The 27,225-nt window shown below is 54.8% G+C and overlaps 1 protein-coding gene across 1 annotated transcript in view; it reads left to right on the top strand.

Annotated features, from left to right (window-relative positions):
• LOC130117571 (retinoic acid receptor beta-like) overlaps positions 1–27,225 on the top strand; it is a 159,534-nt gene that overhangs the window by 70,373 nt on the left and 61,936 nt on the right. The gene's annotated exons all lie outside the window — the stretch shown is intronic.

The raw sequence follows: 27,225 nt of genomic DNA, 5'->3' as shown, positions 1-27,225 counted from the left end.
TTGGGGATGTCTGAGGGGTGCACGGGAACTTGATGATAACCACGGACCAGGTCGACTTTTGAGAAGACGCATTTGCCAGACAGGTTTGCAGAAAAGTCCTGGATATGCGGGACAGGATAGCGGTCGGGCGTGGTGGCGTCATTTAGTCGGCGGTAGTCCCCGCATGGGCGCCAACCTCCATCAGGCTTAGCGACGATGTGGAGTGGGGACGCCCACGGGCTGTCAGAGCGGCGGATGATCCCCATGCGTTCCAGGTGCTCGAACTCAGACTTGGCAATGGCGAGTTTGGCGGGGTTGAGACGCCTGGCTCTGGCGTAGACCGGGGGCCTCTTCGTAGCAATGTGATGCTCCACCCCATGCTTAGCGGTGGGTGCAGAGAAGGTAGGCTGGGTGAGGTCAGGGAACTCAGCGAGGAGGTGGTTGAACTTGTCTGCCTGTGAGAGAGAGTTGGCTAGACCTGCATAGGCCGCTTCCCTCCGCGTACATGCGAAGGAGGAGAAGGTTAAGGCATCGACCAGACGGCTGTTCTGAATGTCCACTAGCAAACCGTAAGCGCACAAAAAATCAGCTCCGAGGAGGGGAAGCGTTACATTGGCCATGACGAACTCCCACGTGAAACGTTGTCCACCAAAACACAGTTCTACAGACCGCACGCCGTAGGTGTGGATAGGGCTGCCGTCAGCCATCGCCAACTGGGGGCCCCGCTCCCCGCCCATGATGTCGACGTCAGTAGGAGGGAGCACGCTTCTCTGTGCGCCCGTGTCACAAAGAAATCGCCGACCGGAGATGGTGTCGAGGATGAAGAGTAGCCTGCTCGTATCGCCAACACTCATGGCCACTACTGAGTGTTGGCCCTCTCGTTTCCCGTCGGCCTGTAGTTGCAGGGGGAACGGCACCGTTTAGCTTTCGCACCAAATCGAGCGTGGTACATACAGAGTCCAGAGGGCTTGTAGCGGTCTGATGCTGTGGCGCCACCATCGGGCCACGCCCGCGATGTCGGCGGGGGGCCAGTGAAGGTAGGAGCCAGCACCCCGGCATGGGAGGAACGTTGTGTAGCGACGAAGAATCGGTCAGCCTCCTTTGCCAGCTCACGGGGATCAGTGATGGTGGAGTTAGCGAGCGCAGTCTGGACGTGGGGCGGCATGTTGCGCAGAAACAGCTCCATAAACAGGAAACATGGCTTTTCTTGACCCAGTAGGTTTAACATCCTGCTCATTAGCTCCGATGGTTTGCCATCTCCCAAGCCCTGAATTGCGAAGAGGCGACGTGCTCTCTCCGTTGTTGACAGTTCAAAAGTTTCAAGGAGGAGATGTTTAAGTGCGGCGTATTTACCGTCGGCCGGTGGGTTGGTTTTGAAACCGCTTATCCTGGAAGCCGTAGCGCACCCCAGCGCTGCCACTACGTAGTAGTACCTGGTCTCGTCTGCTATTATGTCTCTGAGCGCGAACTGTGCCTCAGCCTGCGCGAACCACATAGCCGCGGAAGACTCCCAAAACTCCGGCAGTTTAATTGCAACGGCGTTCGTAGCCATAATGTGTGTGGTTTCAGAAAACTTATCCGAAAACCGACGTCGGGGTCACCAGTGTAGAGCCGAAGGAACGGAGAAGACCGTAGGTTCACACTTTAGCCGTGTAGGCAACTTTCTTTAATCCACGGTAAATCAGAGAGAGAACAAAACCACAGCTCGACTGAGCGGAGGTGGCAAGAATAATCAGAAAACTGGCTGGACAACCATAACTTAACCCTGCGTTAACCTGCCAGGGCAACCATGACTTAACCCTTAGTTCCTGGGTTGAATTCTGTCCCCAATACGTGTCCACCACAGCGGCGTATTTACCATCGGCCGGTGGGTTGGTTATGAAACCGCTTATCCTGGAAGCCGTAGCGCACCCCAGCGCTGCCACTACGTAGTAGTACATGGTCTCGTCTGCTGTTATGTCTCTGAGCGCGAACTGTGCCTCAGCCTGCGCGAACCATGTAGCCGCGGAAGTCTCCCAAAACTCCGGCAGTTTAATTGCAACGGCGTTCGTAGCCACAATGTGTGTGGTTTCAGAAAACTTATCCGAAAACCGACGTCGGGGTCACCAGTGTAGAGCCAAAGGAACGGAGAAGACCGTAGGTTCACACTTTAGCCGTGTAGGCAACTTTCTTTAATCAACGGTAAATCAGAGAGACAACAAAACCACAGCTCGACTGAGCGGAGGCGGCAAGAATAATCAGAAAACTGGCTGAACAACCATAACTTAACCCTGCGTTAACCTGCCAGGGCAACCCTGACTTAACCCTTAGTTCCTGGGGTGAATTCTATCCCCAATACGTGTCCACCACAACGTATCACTTTTAGCGACCTAGACGATATCTACGCACTAGACTAACACTTGAATGCCCATGCAGCCGTCTTCCTCCGTGTCTAGCCTATCCGTGCATCGCCATGCAGCTCCAGCTGATAGCAGAAGTTAACAGTATTTCAATGCAATACTCGCACTCGCGCTCGCACTAGCAAAGAAAACGAAAACACATACGTAATCACGTTACTGGTATCCAAAGTGTCACCGCCTATGACCACTTGATAAGGTTTTAACATTAATCTGTTTTGCACAGCAGTAGAGCTCATCCACCATGACCGCTCCGTCCATGCTGCTCGCACTCTCTCTCTTGCGCCTTTCGTTTCTTCGTACGCGTTCATGTGTCTTAAAGGTGCAGTCAATATTTGCACCCGCTACAGAGAGATGGCATCATTAAGGCATATTCACCCATGGATTTCATTAGATGGACTCAGAATGCATGTCGCCTGCATCTCTCAGCTTACTAAACCGGAAAAGGGACCAGAATCCCCTGAGCACAAGAAGAAATGCGCCAATCTCGCCCTATAGTGGCACCAGATTGTAACAGCTAAGAGTTAATCCTTTTTATGATCTTTGTTGTTCCCTTAGGTACAATCTTACATTTTAAAATGATTTGTACATATGCATTATATTTTAACATAACAATAACTGTAAATACCTCTTCCCTTGTACATAGTTAAACAAAAATAAAATCTATTCTCTTTTTTACACTGAACACATTTACACAGGGTACATAGAATTTACCACCTGGCTACGTCCTGCAGACATTTTGCCCCTGCAGGCAGTTATGGATTTCGTTCAGAGGAAGCTTTTACTGTGTTTGGGTTCCAGAATTGGAGTAAAGCACAAGCATCTTTCAAACCCCACAACGTAAGTGCTGTACATACGTTTTCCATGGAAGCATGGTGTGAGTTTAAGCAGAGAAAGCAGGATGATTCGAAAATTGAGAAAATGCTCGATAAGGGACATTCAAAGCTGGTTCAAGAAAACCGGGAGTATTTGAAGGCGGTAGTGGAGAGCCTGCGATATACAGCGTGCCAGGAGATAGCTCAACGAGGCCACAGAGAGGACGGTCAGGCGGCTAACTGTTGTGGTTACACCGCCCCGAGCTGCCTCCCCGGCACGTTCAAGCCACTCCCCCAGCTCGGACGTGCCGGAAACATCCGAGCGCTCGGCTCGCGCTCTGAGGAGACGAGAGCTGCACTGCACCAGGTGTTTGCCGTCATCCATCAGGCACACCTGTGGCAATCAGGCAGCCCTCTACAAGAAGTCTCCCAGAACACCACTCCGTGCTTCGACGTACTGAACCCTGCGGTAAAGTTCTGACAAGCCCCCCAGCGGTCCTTGCATTCTGTTTATTCCCCCAGTGTCTTATCTTCGTGTCTCTGTTTCCTCCCAAAACTCTCCCTCCGCGACTTCCACGGCTCCCCGCGTCTCCCTCGTCCCCAGCGACCTTCACGTTTTTCCCCGGACCTCTCCTGTGATCTCCCCCCTTGTCCCTCTACCTGGACCCCTCCTTTCGGACTCGACTTCCCGGATCTCGGACCCGGACTTCCTCGGACAACCCCTCTTGGATCACGGACTGGACTTTCTTGCCAGGTGCACGCACATTATTTCAATACCTCCTGGTAATTTACATACCGCACCACACATAGGCTAAAAAAAATCACACATAGTTATACACGCAAACCACGGGACACCACACATAGTTTATTCACACATCCCACTAACAGAACGTTTTTCGCACCATACATTCCCCTCCCACAATAAAACCACCTTTTTGGATTTTGAAGTCATCCTGTGTCTGTCTGTCTTGGGTTTTGCCACACGGGTCGGGTTCTGGTGCGCGAGCATAACAGAACGTCGAAGCCATTATGGACCCAGGCAAACCCAAGGAGCAGACGGTCGCTGTGACGCCCCAGAGTCCCGTCCCCCTAGAGGCAGTAGTAAGAAGTCACAGCTGCCAACTTGCCTCTCTCCACTCAGAGCTTACTACTGCCTTCACCCGTGTCACCAGAGAGATCGGCGATCTTCAGTCTGGCTCCCAGGCCGCGACGAGCGCGTTAGACGCCCTCTTCGCGCAGATCGCTGCACTCTCAACAGCGGTCTCCAGGATGAGCGACCACCCTGCTCTGACCTCGGTCTCTGCCCCCAGCTCGGCCTCCGGTTTCCCCGTTCCTGGTCCCTACGTTCCCCCTCCTCTGACTCGACCCCCGGTGCGAGCCTAACCTTCCCTGTCCGAAGGCCTTCGGTGGGGAGTTCGAGCTGTGCAGGGGTTTCCTTGGTCAGTGTGAGCTCCTGTTCAAACACCAGCCAGGTATAGGACAGGAGAGACCAAGGTAGCCCTTATGTCCCTCCTCACCGGCAAAGCCCTCAGCTGGGCCATAGCGGCGGTTGGCCATACCAAGCGGCTCGCCTCGGACTATAGTGCCTTCCGCCGCGAGTTCAATCTGATGTTCGACCACCCAGCTGACGGGCAGGACGCTGCCAGCCGCCTCCATTCCATCCAGCAGGGAGCCAGGTTGGTGGCAGATTAATCCTTGGAGGTGAGGATACTCGCGGCAGACAGTGGGTGGGATGACACTGCGCTCAAGAGCGCGTACAGGAGGGGGCTGAGTGAGCCCATCAAAGATCTCATTGTTCGGGACCGCCCTGCCTCCTTCAACGAGCTCTTCACCCTCGCCCTCCTGATGGACGAATGGCTGCGGGAGCGGCGCGAGGAACGCGCCCCGCGCACTGGCCCCTCCCATGGACCAACCCCCGTCCGTTCTACCGGTGCCTTCCCCTGGTCAGCGTCCCGTGGGCTCTCTTCACCCTCACACTCCCCCTCGCAACCCTGGGTGGCTTCTGGATCCAGGCCGGAGGAGGAGCCCATGCAGTTGGGTCGGTCACGGCTCCCGCTGGAGGTTAGGGAGCAGAGGATGCGTGACCACCTCTGCCTCTACTGCGGGAGGTCGGGCCACTACATCAAGGCCTGCCCGACTCGCCCAAAAAGACCCGGCTCACTAGCGAGGGGTGTCCTAGTGAGCCTGACGACCCTTCCTCAGCCCCAGCCCAAGAAGGAGCACAACCAGCTGTTACCGGTCACTCTCACCTGGGGTAACGACTCACTGTCTATTGGTGCACTCCTGGATTCGGGGGCGGACGAGTGTTTGATGGACATCTCGCTGGCCCGGCAGGCCGGCATTCCACTCGTCCCCCTAGACACACCCCTCACAGCCCAAACCCTAGATGGTCGTTCACTTGGTGAGATCACACACAGCACTGCTTCCCTCATACTTTAGGGTAATCACGTGGAAGCTATGCGTTTTTTGGTTTTGCACGCCCCCACAGTGCCCCTGGTGTTAGGAAGACCGTGGTTGGAACGGCACGATCCCTACATCTCTTGGTCTACTGGGCGGATTTTGGGTTTGAGCGTTGCGTGTCATGCCAACTGCCTTCGCTCCGCCCACTCCCCGTCCAGCGGCCTCAGACCCGTGCCGCCTCCCACGGATCTCACTGGTGTTCCTCCCATTTATCACGATTTAGCCCCTGTATTTAGTAAGGACAGTGCACTTTCCCTCCCCCCTCACCGTCCCTATGATTCTGCCATAGATCTCTTTCCCGGGGCCGCCCTTCCCACCAGTCGGTTGTATAACCTCTCCGTCCCGGAGAAGGAGGCTATGCGCAATTATATCACAGAGTCCCTGGCCTCAGGAATCATAAGGCCCTCGTCTTCCCCGGTGGCAGCGGGCTTCTTTTTTGTGGCAAAGAAGGAGGGCAGCCTGAGGCCTTGCAGAGATTGACTGTTAAATGACATCACGGTGAAAAATAAATATCCACTCCCCCTTATTTGTTCCACGTTCAAGCCACTCACTCACGCCACGGTGTTCACGAAGCTGGACCTGCGCAGCTAGACCTGCTGGAAAACAGGCTCTTCGTGAAAGCTGAGAAGTGCGTGTTCCACTGCGCCTCCATAGAGTTCCTTGGCCACATCGTGGAGAAGCGGCTCGTCCGCACCGACACCAGGAAGACCCGAGCGGTGGAGGAGTGGGCACCGCCCACTAACAGGACGCAACTCCAGCGCTTCCTGGGGTTTGCAAACTTCTACCGGTGCTTCATCAGGGGTTTCAGCCGTGTGGCCGCCCCCCTCACTGCACTCACCTCCGCCTCTTCTCCTGGACCTCGGAGGCAGAAGCCGCCTTCTTGGCCCTGAAGAGGCTGTTCACAACGGCTCCGGTGCTCGCCCACCCGGACCCGTCCAGGCAGTTCATCGTGGAGGTGGACGCATCGGACACGGGCATCGGAGCCGTCCTCTCCCAGTGGTCGGAGGAGGACCAGAAGATCCACCCGTGCGCCTTCTTCTCCCGGCGTTTCAGTCCTGCGGAGAAGAACTATGACATCGGCAACAGGGAGTTGCTGGCTGTCCACGCCGCCCTAGAGGAGTGGAGACACTGGCTGGAGGGAGCAGGGCAGCCGTTCATCGTATGGCCCGATCACAAGAACCTGACCTACATGCGGACGGCTAAGAGGCTCAACCCCAGGCAGGCGCGCTGGGCTCTCTTCTTCAGCCGGTTCGACCTCACCCTCACCTACCGCCCGGGCACCAAGAACATCAGGGCAGACGCCCTCTCCCGTCTGTTTCCCGAGGGGTCCCCTGACGCCCCAGACACCATCCTTCCCCCGACCCGGGTGGTGGGTGTCGTCACCTGGGCCATTGAATGGGTGGTGAGAAGGGCCCAGCGTGCCCAGACCGACCCAGGCAATGGACCCCGGAACCGGCTATTTGTGCCTCCCTCTGTCCGGCCCCAGGTGCTGGAGTGGGGCCACTCCAGCCGTTTTGCCTGCCACCCCGGTGTCCACCGAACGGCGGCCTTCATCCGCAGGGGTTTCTGGTGGCCCACCATGGAGGCAGACACCAAAGAGTTCGTGGCTGCCTGCACCACCTGCGCCCGCAGCAAGGCTCTCCATCGCCCTCCAACAGGTCTCCTGCGCCCCCTTCCTGTCCCCGGCCGACCTTGGTCCCACATTGCCTTGGACTTTGTAACTGGCCTCCCCGTGTCCCGAGGCAATGACACCATTCTGACCATTGTCGACCGGTTTTCCAAGGCCGTCCACTTTGTTGCCCTCACCAAACTCCCCTCTGCAGCCGAGACGGCGGACCTTCTCTTCTCCCACGTCTTCCTACCCCATGGGATTCCCCTGGACATTGTCTCTGACCGTGGTCCCCAGTTCACTTCTAAGGTGTGGCAGGCCTTCTGTAAGGGGATTGGGGCCACGGTCAGCCTCTCCTCCGGGTATCACCCCCAGACCAATGGGCAGGCAGAGCGGGCCAATCAAGCCCTGGAGGCGGCTTTGCGTTGCGTTACCACCAGAAACCCCGCCTCCTGGAGCAAGTACCTGCCCTGGGTGGAGTACTCGCTCAACTCCATGGAGAGTTCGGCTACCGGTTTGTCCCCCTTCGAGTGTTCCCTTGGCTATCAACCCCCTCTGTTCCTCCATCAGGAGTTGGAGGTGACGGGCCCTTCTCCGCCGATGTCGTCGAGTTTGGAAGACCGCCCGGGCCGCTATGTTGCGAGCTACAGAGCGGGCCGGCGGAGAGTTGCCGGCCCCAGCTTATCGACCTGGCCAGAGGGTATGGCTCCTGACCCGGGACCTGCCCCTCCCTACCCTCAACCGGAAGCTGGCTCCCCGCTACGTCGGTCCCTACACCATCGACCGCATCGTCAACCCATCGGCGGTGCGTCTCCATCTCCCCACCTCACTCAAGATCCATCCCGTCTTCCATGTCTCGCGCCTCAAACCGGTAGCCTCCAGCCCCCTGTCTCCCCCTGTCCAAGCTCCTCCACCCCCCAGGGTCCTCGACGATGGTGACATGGTCTGGGATGTCGACCGGCTGCTCGCCGTACGCCGCCGGTGGCGTGGGTACCAATACCTGGTGGACTGGGTTGGCTATGAGCCTGAGGACCGCAGCTGGGTTCCCCGGTCCTACCTGGCCGACCCCGCACTCCTGGAGGAGTTCTATCGGGCCCAACCCAAAGCCATCGGACGGTCGCCCGGTGTCTCCCGTAGAAGGGGGGGTCCTGTTGTGGTTACACCTCCCCGGCACGTTCAAGCCACTCCCCCAGCTCGGACGTGCCGGAAACATCCGAGCGCTCGGCTCGCGCTCTGAGGAGACGAGAGCTGCACTGCACCAGGTGTTTGCCATCATCCATCAGGCACACCTGTGGCAATCAGGCAGCCCTCTACAAGAAGTCTCCCAGAACACCACTCCGTGCTTCGACGTACTGAGCCCTGCGGTAAAGTTCTGACAAGCCCTCCAGCGTTCCTTGCATTCTGTTTATTCCCCAGTGTCTTATCTTCGTGTCTCTTTTCCTCCAGAGACTCTCCCTCCGCGACTTCCACGGCTCCCCTCATCCCCAGCGACCTTCACGTTTTTCCCCGGACCTCTCCTGCGATCTCCCCCTTTGTCCCTCTACCTGGACCCCTCCTTTCGGACTCGACTTCCCGGATCTCGGACCCGGACTTCCTCGGACAACCCCTCTTGGATCACGGACTGGACTTTCTTTCCAGGTGCACGCACATTATTTCAACACCTCCTGGTCATTTACATACCGCACCACACATAGGCTAAAACACTCACACATAGTTATACACGCAAACCACGGGACACCACACATAGTTTATTCACACATCCCACTAACAGAACGTTTTTCGCACCATACATTCCCCTCCCACAATAAAACCACCTTTTTGGATTTTGAAGTCATCCTGTGTCTGTCTGTCTTGGGTTTCGCCACACGGGTCGGGTTCTGGTGCGCGAGCATAACACTAACCCAGGAAACATTCTCCAGCTCCTAGATATTACTGTTATGTTTAACAAAACAATTGCTAAAAAGATCTCAGCAACCCATCAAACGCAAAATACACCCACCATGAGATACAAAACAAAACGAAATGTTTAGTATTATGGCTGACATGGTGAGGATACAAATAAGTGATGAGATAAAGGAAGCTGGGCATTTTGCCATAATGGTCTATGAGAGCAAGGACATCAGTAAAAAAGAGCAAATCTCAGTGGTGGTCCGCTATCTGCACAACGAAATTGTGCTTGAAGAGTTTTTACACTTTATGCCAGCTGATGGATTGGATGCAGACTCCCTGCTGAAAAGTATTAAAATGACACTTAGCCAATGCAACATTGACGTAAGTAACTGCATCGGCCAATGCTACGATGGAGCCGCAGTGATGTCGGGATGTAATAACGGGGTACAAGAGAAGTTCAGGAAAGAGGTGCCACAAGCTCTATATGGCCACTGCCATGCGCACCGGTTACATTTGGTTCTGGTTGATTGTGTAAGTAACGTGCACCCTGCAGCCGAGTTTTTTGAGACAGTGCAACTATTGTACAATTTCTTTTCTGGCTCGGTGGTCCATGACATGTTATTGAAAAAGCAGATCTGCAACCATCAGAACAGGATGTTGAGTTGAAAAAACTATCCGATACACGCTGGGCCTATCAATACACGGTATTGTGCGCAATTAAAAAAATGCTCCCAGCCATCCCGGCTACTCTCCAGGACATCATCTACTACTACTTTCGGCTGCTCCCGTTAGGGGTCGCCACAGCGGATCATCCGTTTCCATTTCTTCCTGTCTTCTGCGTCTTCCTCTGTCACACCAGCCACCTGCATGTCTTCCCTCACCACATCCATAAACCTCCTCTTTGTCCTTCCTCTTCTTCTCTTCCCTGGCAGCTCCATATTCAGCATCCTTCTCCCAATATACTCAGCATCTCTCCTCCACACATGTCCAAGCCATCTCAATCTTGCCTCTCTTGCTTTGTCTCCAAACCGTCCAACCTGAGCGGTCCCTCTAATATAATCGTTCCTAATCCTGTCCTTCTTCGTTACTCCCAGTGAAAATCTTAGCATCTTCAACTCTGCCACCTCCAGCTCCGCCTCCTGTCTTTTCGTCAGTGCCACTGTCTCCAAACCATATAACATAGCTGGTCTCACAACCATCTTGTAAACTTTCCCTTTAACTCTTGCTGATACCCTTCTGTCGCAAATCACTCCTGACACACTTCTCCACCCACTCCAACCTGCCTGCACTCTCTTTTTCACCTCTCTACCGCACTCCCCGTTACTTTGGACAGTTGACCCCAAGTATTTAAACTCAAATGCCTTTGTCACCTCCACACCTTGCATCCTGACCATTCCACTGTCCTCTCTCTCATTCACGCATAGGTATTCCGTCTTGCTCCTACTGACTTTCATTCCTCTTCTCTCCAGTGCATACCTCCACCTCTCCAGGCTCTCCTCAACCTGCACCCTACTCTCGCTACAGATCACAATGTCATCCGCGAACATCATCGTCCATGGAGACTCCTGCCTGATCTTGTCCGTCAACCTGTCCATCACCATTGCAAACAAGAAAGGGCTAAGAGCCGATCCTTGATGTAATCCCACCTCCACCTTGAACCCATCTGTCATTCCAACCGCACACCTCACCATCGTCACACTTCCCTCATACGTATCCTGCACCACTCCTACATACTTCTCTGCAACTCCTGACTTCCTCATACAATACCACACCTCCTCTCTAGGCACTCTGTCATAAGCTTTCTCTAAATCTACAAAGACACAATGCAACTCTTTCTGGCCTTCTCTATACTTTTCAATCAACATTCTCAAAGCAAACATCGCATCTGTGGTGCTCTTTCGTGACATGAAACCATACTGCTGCTCGCTGATCGTCACCTCTCCTCTTAACCTAGCTTCTATTACTCTTTCCCAAATCTTCATGCTGTGGCTGATCAACTTTATACCTCTGCAGTTGTTACAGTTCTGCACATCGCCCTTGTTCTTGAAAATCGGTACCAGTATGCTTCTTCTCCACTCCTCAGGCATCCTCTCACTTTCCAGGATTGTGTTAAACAATCTAGTTAAAAACTCCACTGCCATCTCTCCTAAACATCTCCATGCCTCCACAGGTATGTCATCAGGACCAACTGTCTTTCCACTCTTCATCCTCTTCATAGCTGCCCTCACTTCCTCCTTGCTAATCCGCTGAACTTCCTGATTCACTATCCCTACATCATCCAACCTTCTCTCTCTCTCTCATTTTCTTCATTCATCAGCCCCTCAAAGTATTCCTTCCACCTTCTTAGCACACTCTCCTCGCTTGTCAGCACATTTCCATCTCTATCCTTGATCGCCCTAACTTGCTGCACATCCTTTGCAGCTTGGTCCCTCTGTCTAGCCAATCGGTACAAGTCCTTTTCTCCTTCCTTAGTGTCTAATCTGTCATACAACTCACCATACGCCTTTTCCTTTGCCTTTGCCACCTCTCTCATTGCTTTATGCTGCATCTCCTTGTACTCCTGTCTACTTTCTTCATCTCTCTGACTATCCCACTTCTTCTTTGCCAACCTTTTCCTCTGTATACTTTGCTGTACTTCCTCATTCCACCACCAAGTCTCCTTGTCTTCCTTCCTCAGTCCTGATGACACACCAAGTACCTTCCTAGCTGTCTCCCTCACTACTTCTGCAGTGGTTTTCCAGCCATCTGGCAACTCTTCACTACCACCCAGTGCCTGTCTTAACTCCTGCCTGAACTCCACACAACAGTCTTCCTTCTTCAACTTCCACCTTTTGATCTTCGGCTGTGTCTTCACTCGCTTCCTCTTCTTGGTCTCCAAAGTCATCCTACAGACCACCATCCGATGCTGCCTAGCTACGTTCTCCCCTGTCACCACCTTGCAGTCTCCAATCCCTTTTAGATGGCGCCTTCTACATAAGATATAGTCCACCTGTGTGCACTTTCCTCCACTCTTGTATGTCACCCTGTGTTCCTCCCTCTTCTTGAAATATGTATTCACCACAGCCATTTCCATCCTTTTCGCAAAATCGACCACCATCTGTCCTTCCACATTTCTCTTCTTGACTCCATACCTTCCCATCACCTCCTCATCACCTCTGTTCCCTTCACCAACATGTCCATTGAAGTCCGCTCCAATCACCACTCTCTCCTCCTTGGGTACCCTCTCCACCATGTCGTCCAACTCACTCCAGAATTCTTCTTTTTCATCCATCTCACACCCAACTTGTGGGGCATATGCGCTGATAACATTCAGCAATAAACCTTCAATTTCCAGCTACATACTCATCACTCTGTCTGACACTCTCTTCACCTCCAGCACGCTCTTGACATACTCTTCCTTCAGAATTACCCCTACCCCATTACTCCTCCCATTCACACCATGGTAGAAGAGTTTGAACCCACCTCCGATACTCCTGGCCTTACTCCCCTTCCACCTGGTCTCTTGCACACACAGTATGCCTACCTTTCTTCTTTCCATCATGTCAGCCAGCTCTCTCCCTTTACCAGTCATAGTGCCAACTTTCAAAGTTCCAACTCTCACCTCCACATGCCTACCCTTCCTCCTCTCTAGCTGCCTCTGGACATGCTTTCCCCCTCTCCTTCTCCTTCGCCCAACAGTAGCATAGTTTCCACCGACACCCTGCTGGTTAACGGTACCGGTGGCGGTCGTTGGTAACCCGGGCCTCGACCGATCCGGTATGTAAGTCTTATTTATGATCCGCATATTTGATTTGGCAAAGATTTTACGCCGGATGCCCTTCCTGACGCAACCCTCCCCATTTGTACGGGCTTGGGACCGGCACTAAGGATGCACTGGCTTGTGCATCCTCAGTGGCTGGGTTACTCTCCAGGACATCATAGGCCAGACAAATGCGAAAAGAAAGACAAAGGCTAGGGCTGTGCAAGGGCTTATCGATGAACAGCTCATTTTAAACCTCATTTTACTTGAGGATGTATTCAGGATGAGCAAGTTTTTCACGGACCAGTTACAGTCACCCAACCTGGATATCTCGTCTGCAAATGATCTGGTTCAGTCAGTCATCGCAACGTTTTTGGAAAAACGGTCAGAAGAGTCATGGAACAACATACAAGAGCATGCTAAGGAGCTGTGTGTTAAGGCTAGCATAGCACAGCAGAGACTGCCACCACAAAGGAGAGAGGATCGGCAGCAATCCAGCCATTTACGGGACTATGTGGTTGAAGCCCCGAATCTGATACACCGCACACATTCATCAGATGAATTGAGGAGACGCTTCTCCACAGATGCGGGTCATGTGCTGACAGGGGTCTCAGCCCTCAACCCAAAACAGAAATCTTTCTTAGATAAGCAGTGCATAATGCCAATGGCACAGAATACCAAATATCATTTAAATGCTGAGTTACAAAAAGTCCGACGTCTACTCGAAAGGAAATTGTTAAGCTCGCGCACCAGAACCTGACCCGTGTGGCGAAACCCAAGACAGACAGACACGAGATGACTTCAAAAGCTACTAAGGGAGGTTTTATTGTGGGAGGGAAATGTATGGTGAAAAAGGGCGTTCTGTTAGTGGGATGTGTGAATAAACTATGTGTGGTGTCCCGTAGTTTGTGTGAATAACTATGTGTGAGTGTTTTTAGCCAATGTGTGGTGCGGTATGTAAATGACCAGCAGGTGTTGAAAAAATGTGCGTGCACCTGGCGAGAAAGTCCAGTCCGTGATCCAAGAGGGGTTGTCCGAGAAAGTCCAGGTCCGAGATCCGGGAAGTCGAGTCTGAAAGGAGGGGTCCAGATAGAGGGACAAGGGGGGAGATCGCAGGAGAGGTCCGGGGAGAAACGTGAAGGTCGCTGGGGACGAGGGAGACGCGGGGAGCCGTGGAAATCGCGGAGGGAGAGTCTTGGGAGGAAACAGAGACACGAAGATAAGACACTGGGGAATAAACAGAATGCAAGGAACGCTGGAGGGCTTGTCAGAACTTTACCGCAGGGTTCAGTACGTCGAAGCACTGAGAGACGTTCTGGGAGGCTTCTTGTAGAAGGCTGCCTGATTGCCACAGGTGTGCCTGATGGATGATGGCAAACACCTGGTGCAGTGCAGCGCTCGTCTCCTCAGAGCGCGAGCCGAGCGCTGGGATGTTTCCGGCACGTCCGACCTGGGGGAGTGGCTTGAACGTGCCGGGGAGGCAGCTCGGGGCGGTGTAACCACAACAGGACCCCCCCTCCTACGGGAGACACCGGGCGACCGTCCGATGGCGTTGGGGTGGGCCCGATAGAACTCCTCCAGGAGTGCAGGGTCGGCCAGGTAGGACCGGGGAACCCAGCTGCGGTCCTCGGGCCCATAGCCAACCCAGTCCACCAGGTATTGGTACCCACGCCCCCGGCGGCGTACGGCGAGCAGCTGGTCGACATCCCAGACCATGTCACCACCGTCGAGGACCCTGGGGGGTGGAGGAGCTTGGACAGGGGGAGACAGGGGGCTGGTGGCTACCGGTTTGAGGCGCGAGACATGGAAGACGGGATGGTTCTTGAGTGAGGTAGGGAGATGGAGACGCACCGCCGAAGGGTTGACGATGCGGTCGATGGTGTAGGGACCGACGTAGCGGGGAGCCAGCTTCCGGTTGAGGGTAGGGAGGGGCAGGTCCCGGGCCAGGAGCCATACACTTTGGCCAGGTCGATAAGCTGGGGCCGGCACTCTCCGCTGGTTGGCGCTGCGCCGGGCCCGCTCTGTAGCTCGCAACATAGCGGCCCGGGGGGTCTTCCAAACGCGCCGACATCGGCGGAGATGGGCCCTCGTGGATGGGACCGCCACCTCCAACTCCTGATGGGGGAACAGAGGGGGTTGATAGCCCAGGGAACACTCGAAGGGGGACAAACCGGTAGCCGAACTCTCCATGGAGTTGAGCGAGTACTCCACCCAGGGCAGGTACTTGCTCTAGGAGGCGGGGTTGCTGGTGGTAACGCAACGCAAAGCCGCCTCCAGGGCTTGATTGGCCCGCTCTGCCTGCCTATTGGTCTGGGGGTGATACCCGGAGGAGAGGCTGACCGTGGCCCCAATCCCCTTACAGAAGGCCTGCCATACCTTCGAAGTGAACTGGGGACCACGGTCAGAGACAATGTCCAGGGGAATCCCATGAGGTCGGACGACGTGGGAGACGAGAAGGTCCGCCGTCTCGGCTGCAGAGGGGAGTTTGGTGAGGGCAACAAAATGGACGGCCTTGGAAAACCGGTCGACAATGGTCAGAATGGTGTCATTGCCTTGGGACACGGGGAGGCCAGTTACGAAGTCCAAGGCAATGTGGGACCAAGGTCGGCCGGGGACAGGAAGGGGGCGCAGGAGACCTGCTGGAGAGCCTTGCTGCTGGCGCAGGTGGTGCAGGCTGCCACGAACTCTCTGGTGTCTGCCTCCATGGTGGGCCACCAGAAACCCCTGCGGATGAAGGCCGCCGTTCGGTAGACACCGGGGTGGCAGGCAAGATGGCTGGAGTGGCCCCACTCCAGCACCTGGGGCCGGACAGAGGGAGGCACAAATAGCCGGTTCCGGGGTCCATTGCCTGGGTCGGGATGGGCGCGCTGGGCCCTTCTCACCACTGATTCGATGGCCCAGGTGACGGCACCCACCACCCGGGCCGGGGGAAGGATGGTGTCTGGGGCGTCAGGGGACCCCTCGGGAAACAGACGGGAGAGGGCGTCTGCCCTGACGTTCTTGGTGCCCGGGCGGTAGGTGAGGGTGAAGTCGAACCGGCTGAAGAAGAGAGCCCAGCGCGCCTGCCTGGGGTTGAGCCTCTTAGCCGTCCGTACGTAGGTCAGGTTTTTGTGATCGGACCATACGATGAACGGCTGCCCTGCTCCCTCCAGCCAGTGTCTCCACTCCTCTAGGGCGGCGTGGACGGCCAGCAACTCCCTGTTGCCGATGTCATAATTCTTCTCCGCAGGACTGAAACGCCGGGAGAAGGCGGCGCACGGGTGGATCTTCTGGTCCTCCTCCGACCGCTGGGAGAGGACGGCTCCGATGCCCGTGTCCGATGCGTCCACCTCCACGATGAACTGCCTGCACGGGTCCGGGTGGGCGAGCACCGGAGCCGTTGTGAACAGCCTCTTCAGGGCCAAGAAGGCGGCTTCCGCCTCCGAGGTCCAGGAGAAGGGGCGGAGGTTGGAGGGGAGTGCAGTGAGGGGGGCGGCCAAACGGTTGAACCCCCTGATGAAGCGCCGGTAGAAGTTTGCAAACCCCAGGAAGCGCTGGAGTTGCGTCCTGTTGGTGGGCCGTGCCCACTCCTCCACCGCTCGGGTCTTCCTGGGGTCAGTGCGGACGAGCCCCTTCTCCACGATGTGGCCAAGGAACTCCACGGAGGCGGAGTGGAACACGCACTTCTCGGCTTTCACGAAGAGCCTGTTCTCCAGCAGCCGTTGGAGGACCAGGCGGACATGCTGGTGGTGTTCCTCCTCAGTCCTGGAGAACACCAGTATGTCATCCAGGTACACCACCGCGAACGTGTTCAGCATGTCCCGGAGCACGTCGTTGACCAATGCCTGGAAGACGGCCGGGGCGTTGGTGAGGCCGAAGGGCATAACGAGGTACTTGAAATGCCCTAGGTGGGTGTTGAAGGCCGTCTTCCATTTATCCCCTTCCCGGATGCGCACCAGGTGGTACGCGCTGCGCAGGTCCAGCTTCGTGAACACCGTGGCGTGAGTGAGTGGCTCGAACGTGGAACTCATAAGGGGGAGTGGGTATTTATTTTTCACCGTGATATTATTTAACATTCGATAATCTATGCAAGGCCTCAGGCTGCCCTCCTTCTTTGCCACAAAAAAGAAGCCCGCCGCCACCGGGGAAGACGAGAGCCTTATGATTCCTGAGGCCAGGGACTCTGTGATATAATTGCGCATAGCCTCCTTCTCTGGGACGGAGAGGTTATACAACCGACCGGTGGGAAGGGCGGCCCCGGGAAAGAGATCTATGGCACAATCATAGGGACGGTGAGGGGGGAGGGAAAGTGCACTCTCTTTACTAAATACAGGGGCTAAATCGTGATAAATGGAAGGAACACCAGTGAGATCCGTGGGAGGAGGCACGGGTCTGAGGCCGCTGGACGGGGAGTGGGCGGAGCGAAGGCAGTTGGCATGACACGCAACGCTCCAACCCAAAATCCGCCCAGTAGACCAAGAGATGTAGGGATCGTGCCGTTCCAACCACGGTCTTCCTAACACCAGGGGCGCTGTGGGGGCGTGCAAAACCAAGAAACGGATAGCTTCCACGTGATTACCCGAAAGAGTGAGGGTGAGGGAAGCAGTGCTGTGTGTGATTTTACCAAGTGAACGTCCATCTAGGGCTTGGGCTGTGAGGGGTGTGTCTAGGGGGACGAGTGGAATGCCGGCCTGCCGGGCCAGCGAGGTGTCCATCAAACACTCGTCCGCCCCCGAATCCAGGAGTGCACCAACAGACAGGGAGCGGTTACCCCAGGTGAGAGTGACCGGAAAAAGGTGGTTGTGCTCCTTCTTGGGCTGGGGCTGAGGAAGGGTCGTCAGGCTCACTAGGACACCCCTCACTAGTGAGCCGGGTCTTTTTGGGCGAGTCGGGCAGGCCTTGATATAGTGGCCCGACCTCCCGCAGTAGAGGCAGAGGTGGCCATGCATCCTCTGCTCCCTAACTTCCAGCGGGAGCCGTGACCGACCCAACTGCATGGGCTCCTCCTCCGGCCTGGATCCAGAAGCCACCCAGGGTTGCGAGGGGGAGTGTGAGGGTGGAGAGAGCCCACGGGACGCTGACCCAGGGAAGGCACCGGTAGGACGGACGGGGGTTGGTCTATGGGAGGGGCCAGCGCGCGGGGCGCGTTCCTGGCGCCGCTCCCGCAGCCGTTCGTCCATCTGGAGGGCGAGGGTGACGAGCTCGTTGAAGGAGGCAGGGCGGTCCCGAACGATAAGATCTTTGATGGGCTCGCTCAGCCCCCTCCTGTACGCGCTCTTGAGCGCAGTGTCATCCCACCCACTGTCTGCCGCGAGTATCCTTACCTCCAGGGAATAATCTGCCACCGACCTGGCTCCTTGTTGGATGGAATGGAGCCGGCCGGCAGCGTCCTGCCCGTCAGCTGGGTGGTCGAACACCAGATTGAACTCGCGGCGGAAGGCACCATAGTCCGAGGCGAGCTGCTCGGTATGGCCTACCGCCGCTATGGCCCAGCTGAGGGCTTTGCCGGTGAGGAGGGACATGGCAAGGGCTACCTTGGTCTCTCCTGTCCTATACCTAGCTGGCTGGTGTTTGAACAGGAGCTCACACTGACCAAGGAAACCCCTGCACAGCTCGAACTCCCCACCGAAGGCCTTGGGGCAGGGGAGGTTAGGCTCGCACCGGGGGTCCAGTGGGGGTTGACTCAGAGGGGGAACGTCGGGACCAGGAACGGGGAAACCGGAGGCCGAGCTGGGGGCAGAGACCGAGGCCAGGGCAGGGTGGTCGCTCATCCTGGAGACCGCTGTGGAGAGTGCAGCGATCTGCGCGGTGAGGGCATCTAACGCGCTCGTCGCGGCCTGGGAGCCGGACTGAAGATCGCTGATCTCTCCGGTGACACGGGTGAAGGCAGTAGTAAGCTCTGAGCAGAGAGAGGCAAGTTGGCAACTGTGACTTCTTACTACTGCCTCTAGGGGGACGGAGCTCTGGGGCGTCACAGGGACCGTCTGCTCCTTGGGTTTGCCTGGGTCCATAATGGCTTCGACGTTCTGTTAAGCTCGCGCACCAGAACCTGACCCGTGTGGCGAAACCCAAGACAGACAGACACGAGATGACTTCAAAGGCTACTAAGGGAGGTTTTATTGTGGGAGGGAAATGAATGGTGAAAAAGGGCGTTCTGTTAGTGGGATGTGTGAATAAACTATGTGTGGTGTCCCGTGGTTTGCATGAATAACTATGTGTGAGTGTTTTTAGCCAATGTGTGGTGCGGTATGTAAATGACCAGGAGGTGTTGAAAAAATGTGCGTGCACCTGGCGAGAAAGTCCAGTCCGTGATCCAAGAGGGGTTGTCCGAGAAAGTCCAGGTCCGAGATCCGGGAAGTCGAGTCCGAAAGGAGGGGTCCAGATAGAGGTACAAGGGGGGAGATCGCAATAGAGGTCCGGGGAGAAACGTGAAGGTCGCTGGGGACGAGGGAGACGCGGGGAGCCGTGGAAATCGCGGAGGGAGAGTCTTAGGAGGAAACAGAGACACGAAGATAAGACACTGGGGAATTAACAGAATGCAAGGAACGCTGGAGGGCTTGTCAGAACTTTACCGCAGGGTTCAGTACGTCGAAGCACTGAGAGACGTTCTGGGAGGCTTCTTGTAGAAGGCTGCCTGATTGCCACAGGTGTGCCTGATGGATGATGGCAAACACCTGGTGCAGTGCAGCGCTCGTCTCCTCAGAGCGCGAGCCGAGCGCTCAGATGTTTCCGGCACGTCCGAGCTGGGGGAGTGGCTTGAACGTGCCGGGGAGGCAGCTCGGGGCGGTGTAACCACAACAGAAATCACAGCAAGTCTGTGAATGTTGTCATTCATCCAGGTCATGGTTATCCAAAGGAATTTAATCAAGTGCAACTGGACTTGGTACAGTGCATCCGGAAAGTATTCACACCCCTTCACTTTCCCCACATTTTGTTATGTTACAGCCTTATTCCAAAATGGATTAAATTCCTTTTTTTCTACACCCAATGCCCCATAATGACAAAGTGAAAAAGGTTTTGTAGAATTATTTGCAAATTTATTAAAAATAAAAAACTGAAATATTGCATGTACATAAGTATTCACACCCTTTGCTGTGATACTCAAAATTGAGCCCAGGTTCATCCTGTGTCCACTGATCATCCTGGAGATGTTTCTACATCTTGATTGGAGTCCACCCGTAGTAAATTCAATTGATTGGACATGATTTGGAAAGGCACACACCTGTCTATATAAGGTTCCACTATTGACAGTACATGTCAGAGCAGAAACCAAGCCATGAAATCAAAGGAATTGTCTGTGGACCTCCGAGACAGGATTGTATCGAGGCACAGATCTGGGGAAGGGTACAAAAAAATGTCTACAGCTTTGAAGGTCCCGAAGAGCACAGTGGTCTCCATCATTCGTAAATAGAAGAAGTTTGGATCCACCAGGACTCTTCATAGAGCTGGCCGCCCAGCCAAACTGAGCAATCGGAGGAGAAGGGCCTTGGTCAGGGAAGTGACCAACAACCCGATGGTCACTCTGGCAGAGCTCCAGCATTCCACTGTGGAGATGGGAGAACCTTCCAGAAGGACAACCATCTCTGCAGCACTCCACCAATCAGGCCTTTATGGTAGAGTGGCCAGACGGAAGCCTCTGCTCAGTAAAAGGCACATGACAGCCCACTTGGAGTTTGCCAGAAAGCACCTAAAGGACTCTCAGACCATGAAAAACAAGATTCTCTGGTCTGATGAAACCAAGATTGAACTCTTGGGCCTGAATGCCAAACGTCACGTCTGTAGGAAACCAGGCACCTCTCATCACCTTGCTAATACCGTCCCTACAGTGAAGCATGGTGGTGGCAGCATCATGCTGTGGGGATGTTTTTTAGTGGCAGGAACTGGGAGACTAGTCAGGATCGAGGGGAAAATGAATGGAGCAAAGTACAGAGAGATGCTTGATGAAAACCTGCTCCAGAGCACTCAGGACCTCAGACTGGGGCGAAGGTTTACCTTTCAACATGACAACGACCCTAAGCACACAGCCAAGACAACGAAGGAGTGGCTTCGGGACAAGCCTGTGAATGTCCTTGAGTGGCCCAGCCAGAGCCCAGACTTGAACCCCATTGAACATCTCTGGAAAGACCTGAAAATAGCTGTGCAGTGACGCTCCCCATCTAACCTTACAGAGCTCGAGAGGATCTGCAGAGAAGAATGGGAGAAATACCCCAAATATAGGTGTGCCAAGCTTGTGGCTTCATACCCAAGAAGACTTGAGACTGTAATCGCTGCCAAGGTTGCCTCAACCAAGTACTGAGTAAAGGGTGTGAATACTTATGTACATGCAATATTTCAGTTTTTTATTTTTAATAAATTTGCAAAAATTTCTACAAAACCTTTTTCGCTTTGTCATTATGGGGTATTGTATGTAGATTGATGAAAAAAAGAATTTAATCCATTTTGGAATAAAGCTGTAACATCACAAAATATGGGGAAAGTGAAGGGGTGTGAATACTTTCCGGATGCGCTGTATATATCCGTGAAGACGTTTCGCCTCTCATCCAAGAGGCTTCATCAGTTCATGCCTTTCTGACTAGACCAAGCTAGTCTGACTGGCTGGTGATGAAACTCAGATATGTATCCTATTTGGATTCGTTATCAGAGCTATTGATGTCCATGGCTATTTGTGTTCCGATGTTTACCAACGCCCGTCGTTATCAGAGGTATTGATATGCGTGGCTCTTTTGTGTTCTGATGTTTAGCCACGCCCATCGTTATCAGAGCTATTGATGTGCATGGCTCTTTGTGATCCGATGTTAAGCAGCGACGGTCGTTGGGGGTGCTAGTTTCGACTTCGTTAGTGCTCCATTCAGTGGTCATGAGTCGTTGGAGCCGTTAGTGACCGACTGTTGTTCTTGGAGGCTAAGCTTCTTGAGTCTCCTGGGTAGAGATGAAAGGACGGCATTGTAAGTGGGAGATAGGTGGTGTCACAGACCTCCTCCTCTGTTGGGGGATGGTTTTTCCAGTTTCGCATAGATGGCTTCCTTCACCCCTCTTTCAAACCATCTATCTTCCCTGTCCAAAATGTGTATGTTGCTTTCCTCGAAGGAGTGTGTCTTCTCCTTTAGGTGTAGATAAACTGCTGAGTCTTGTCCTGAGGAGTTTGGCCTTCTGTGTTGGGCCATCCGTTTCTGTTGTGGTTGTTTGGTTTCTCCTATGTATAGGTCAGTGCAATCCTCATTGCATTGTACAGCATACACCAGATTGCTTTTTTGGGTGTGTGGTACACGGTCTTTGGGATGAACCAGTCTTTGTCGGAGTGTGTTGCTGGGTTTGAAGTATACCGGGATGCAGTGTTTGTTAAAAATTCTCCTGAGTTTCTCGGAGACCCCAGAAACATACGGGATGACTATGCTATTCCTTCTGTTCCTTTTCTCCTCATCGCTCAACCGGTTGATCTTTTTGGAACGTGTTGCAGTTTTCACAAAGGTCCAACTGGGGTAGCAGCAGGTTTTTAAAGCTCACGGTGGTGTTTGTGTTCTTCCCGTTGGGCCTGAGTGCTGCTGGGCACATTGTCAGCTCTGTGTTGCAGAGTTCTGATGACACACAGTTTGTGTTCCAGAGGGTGGTGTGAGTCGAAAAGTAGATATTGGTCTGTGTGTGTAGGTTTCCTGTATGTAAATCACAGCAAGGACACACCGTTAATACCAATTTGGAATTTTTGTCACTGATGGCACCATACAAGGATGCGTTTATGGACCTGTACAAACTCACATGTATATCTGCATCCTGTGAGCGAACTTTCTCCTGTCTCGACGCTTGACTACATACTTGAGGAGCACCAGCGGAGATGCTTGTATCGGTAACCTTGGACTTTTGGCCGTGAATATTCGGAGAGCAAGAGCCTTGGATGTCCACCAGATCATCTATACATTTGCCCTCAGCCACAACAACCGACGCATTGTCCTTCTGTGAAACGTCGACTGGTAATTGACTGGTGTTTTGTTTTTGTTTTTTCCCCTATGGCGATGGATTGAATATTGTGTTGTATATTGTGAATGATTGTAACTGTGTGTTGAATATTATCATATGAATAGACATTTAGTTGTTTTGGTATCATATGGCATTGATGGTTATAACCAATTGTTTAATAATTATGTGGATACTGTGTTTGAATTCCCTGCAGTTTTGTGTTTTGACATAGAGACCTCTGGTCTGTGCTTCGCATCGTGCATGTCGTGTTCTGATTATGCTATAAATCTAGCTGTTTATCTAAATCTGTGTGAAACGCCAAATTTGACTTTTGTGTTGAGTGAATGTCAGCCATTGGCATTATAGCAATTACAGTTCTGTGATACTTGCAAACCAATATTAAATTAGCATGCCCACGCCCGTTTTTGTGTTTTGTAGCTCCCCCAGTCAATGATCAAGCACTCCCATAGCACCGGCAATCAAAGTTCTCTGGCGCCGCCACTAGATGATGGAGATGTGCTTCGTGACCTCACGGTGGAGCCGGAGGGCCGAGCAGGGGGCTGAGCCACAACAGTACCCCCCTCCTGACAGGAGACACCGGGCAACCACCCAGGAGCGTCAGGGTGGGCACAGTAGAAGTCGTCCAGCAGAGTAGGGTTGGCCAGGTAGGAAGGGGGAACGCAGCTCCAATCCTTAGAGCCACAACCCTCCCAGTCATCGAGATACTGGACCCCCCCCCCACGACGGACCGCAAGCAGCTGCTTGACCGACCAGACTGGGTCGCCATCGTTCAGGACACGGGGAGGTGGAGGAGCTGCAACATGGGGAGACCCGGAACTGGAGGACACAGGCTTGAGCATCGAGGCATGGAACACCAGATGGACATTCAGAGATGATGGCAGAGTGAAACGTACCGCAGAGGGATTGATGATGCGTTCGATGGGCTGAGGCCCCACGTAGCAGTGTGCAAGCTTCCAGGAGGGTGTTTGGAGGGGCAGGTGCCTGGCCAGCAGCCAGACCCACTGTTCCGGACAGTAGGCAGGAGCCGGGACCCGACCCCCGGTTGATGCCACGGTTAGGACCGCTCCACAGATATAACCAGAGCGGTACGGGCAGCCTTCCAGACGTGGTGACACCGGCGGAAATGGGCACTCGTGGACGGGACCGCAGCCTCCAACTCCTGACGGGGAAACATAGGGGGTTGGTAACCAAGCGAGCACTCAAAAGGAGACATACCCGTGGCTGTGCTGGTCATGGAGTTGATGGCGTACTCTACCCATGGGAGATGTTTGCTCCACAAGGCGGGTTTGCTGGTGGTCACACAATGCAGGGCCGCCTCAAGGCACTCGTTCGCCCACTCCGTCTGCCCATTGGTCTGGGTTTGGTACCTGGAGGAGAGGCTGACCGTGGCCCCAATCCCCTTACAGAAGGCCTGCCACACCCGGGAAGTGAACTGGAGACCACGGTCAGAAACAATGTCCTGGGCAATGCCATGTAGGTAGACAACATGGGTGACCAGGAGGTCCACTGTCTCGGCTGAGGAGGGCAGTTTGGGGAGAGCCACAAAGTAAACAGCTTTGGAAAACCGGTCGGCAATGGTCAAAAGGACGGTGTTACCTTGGGACATGGGGAGACCAGTTACGAAGTCCAGGGTGATGTGGGACCAGGGACAATTAGGATATGGGAGGGGACGTAGGAGACCAGCCCGGGGCCGATTGGTGGTCTTACTGCAGCGCAGGTGGTATAGGCGGCCACAAACTCCTTCCTGTCCACGTCCATGGAGGACCACCAAAAGCACCGGCGGATAAAGGACAATGTCCTATGAGCGCCGGGGTGACAGGTGAAGTGACTGGAATGGCCCCATTCGAGCACCTGGAAACGCACGGAGGCGGGCACGAAGAGGCGGTATGGGGGTCCGTTGCCCAGGTCAGGCTGAGCGCGCTGGGCCATTCTTACCACGAAGTCAATAGCCCAGATGACGACAGCCACCACCCGGGCCAGAGGAAGGATGGTATCAGGAGTGCTCTGGGCCTCCCCCGGGAACAGACGGGGGAGCGCATCAGCCTTGGTGTTGCAGGAACCCAGGTGGTAGGTGAGGGTGAAATTGAACCTGTCATGGGTGTCTGAGTCATTGGGGCTGTCCCATACCCTGATTGTTGTTTTAGTTCACCTGCGCCAGTGTGCCTGAGTGACTGTGATTGCCCGGCTTCACTCACCTCCCCTTTCTCTGATTAGCTGTACGGGTCCTGCGCACCTGCGCCCAATCTCCCTAATTGGTCTCCCCTGGGTATATATGCCCCTTCGTCTCTCGAGCGCTTGGTCGGTTCATCTCACACACTCACTGAGACACTCCCAGAGACACTCACGGAGACTCTTGGTTTGTCAGATCGCCACGCCATTTTGTGCACTTTCCCGCTGTCTGTACCTGCTGTCTGTTCCTGCTGTTTGTAAGTGTTTTTGTTATTAAAGCTTTGTTCAATCCCAGCCTGTCCTTGTTTTCTGCATTTGGGTCTTCTCCTTCTTCGGCCGTGACAGAATGAACCGACCTCAGCTACCACTGTGACAGAAGGGACAGAACAAACTATTTCATGTATGGACCCAGCAGACCTGCTCAGCCTGCCATATACGTGTGGGGAGTTTGGTGTATTGAGGGGCACTTTCCTCCATGAAGAGCCAGGCTTCTTTGAGCTTCTCACCGTACTTTGGAAGCAGGACCCTAATGTAGCCCAAGAAGTGGCTTTATTCAGGTGGAAATTCCAATTGAATCCGGTTATCCCAAGCCCTGCACGACAGCGTCTAATCTGCCCAGCACCCCCGAGCCTAAGCTGCCCGGCGCCCTGAGCCTAAGCTGCCCAGCGCCCCAGAGCCTAAGCTGCCCAGTGCCCCCAAGCCTAACGTGCCCAGTGCCCCGGAGCCTAAGCTGCCCAGCACCCCCGAGCCTATGCTGCCCAGTGTCCCAGAGCCTCAGCTGCCCAGCGTCCCAGAGCCTCAGCTGCCCAGCGTCCCCGAGTTCCAGAATGGTCTGTCTGTTCCTGTCCCGCCGGCCACCCTGGCCAGCGTACGGGCTGTTCCTGTGCCACTGGCTGGTTTTCGGTCTGTTCTTGTGCCCCCGGCCGATGTGCGGTCTGTCCCTGTGCCCCTGGCTGGTGTGTGGAGTGTTCCGGTGCTCCCGGCTGGTGTGCGGTCTGTTCTTGTGCTGCCGGCCAGCGTGCGGTCTGTTTCTGTGCCAACGGCCACCCTGGCCGGCATGTGGTCTGTACCTGCACCGCCGGTCATCCTTGCTGACATGCTGTCTGTTCCTGTGCTGCCGGCCGTCCTTGCCGATGTGCTGTCTGTTCCTGTGCTGCCGGCCGTCCTTGCCGACGTGCTGTCTGTTCCTGTACCGTCAGCCGTCTTTGACGACGGGTGGTCTGTTCCTGAGCCATTGGCCGCCCCGCCTCCGAGGCCTGCCCCCCAAGTGACTGCCGTGCCCCCTCCGAGGCCTGCTCCCCGAGCGACTGCCCCGCCGCCTCCGAAGCCTGCTCCCCAATCGGCTGCCCCGCCGCCTCCGAAGCCTGCTTCCCGAGCGGCTGCCCCGCCGCCTCCGAAGCCTGCTCCCCGAGTGGCTGCCCCACCGCCTCCGAAGCCTGGTCCCCGAGCGGCTGCCCCGCCGCCTCCAAAGCCTGGTCCCCAAGCGGCTGCCCCACCACCTCCAAAGTCTAGTCCCGGAGCAGCAGACCTCCCGCCACCTCCGAAGTCTGGACCCTGAGCGGCGGTCCTTCCCCCTCCTCCCAAGTTTGGTCCCCAAGCGCCGCCCCTTCCGTCGCCTCCGAATTCTGGTCCCCGAGCGCCAGCCCTTCTGCTGCCTCCGAAGTGTGATCCCCGAGTGGCCCTCTCACCGCCTCCCATGTCCGGTTCCCGAGCGGCCCTTCCACCTCATCTGAAGTCGGCTCCTGAGTGACTCTTCCGCCACCTCTGAAGTTCAGTTCCTGAATGGGACTTCTGCCACCTCCAAAGTCCGTTTCCCGAGCGGCCGTCCCGCCGTCGCCGATGTCTGTTTCCCAAACGGCCGTTCCATCACCTCCGAAGTCCATTTCCTGAGCGGCCATCCCGCCGCCTCCGAAGTCCGTTCCCTGAGCGGCCATCCTGCGGCCTCCAAAGTCCGTTTCCCAAGCAGCCATCCCCCCGCCTCTGAAGTCCTGGGATAAGAGTATGTCTGTCACCATCTTACCATCTTACAATCCCTTGATTGTAACCATTCCCAAATCCTCTGTGACTAGTACAAATATCCATTGAAACTCTAGTTAATGGTCATGGCAATTTGTATGTGAAACGGATCATTGTTTTCATTTGTTATGCCACAGTATTGTTGATAAGGGTTGGGATACCTGCAGTCAGTTGAGACTGAAGAGTTCACTTAGATGAGCG

This window comes from Lampris incognitus, chromosome 9, assembly GCF_029633865.1.
Source record: "Lampris incognitus isolate fLamInc1 chromosome 9, fLamInc1.hap2, whole genome shotgun sequence".
NCBI classification, from domain to species: domain Eukaryota; kingdom Metazoa; phylum Chordata; class Actinopteri; order Lampriformes; family Lampridae; genus Lampris; species Lampris incognitus.
The sequence above is the reverse complement of the archived record's forward strand: the minus strand, read 5'-3'. Positions and strand labels throughout refer to the sequence as shown.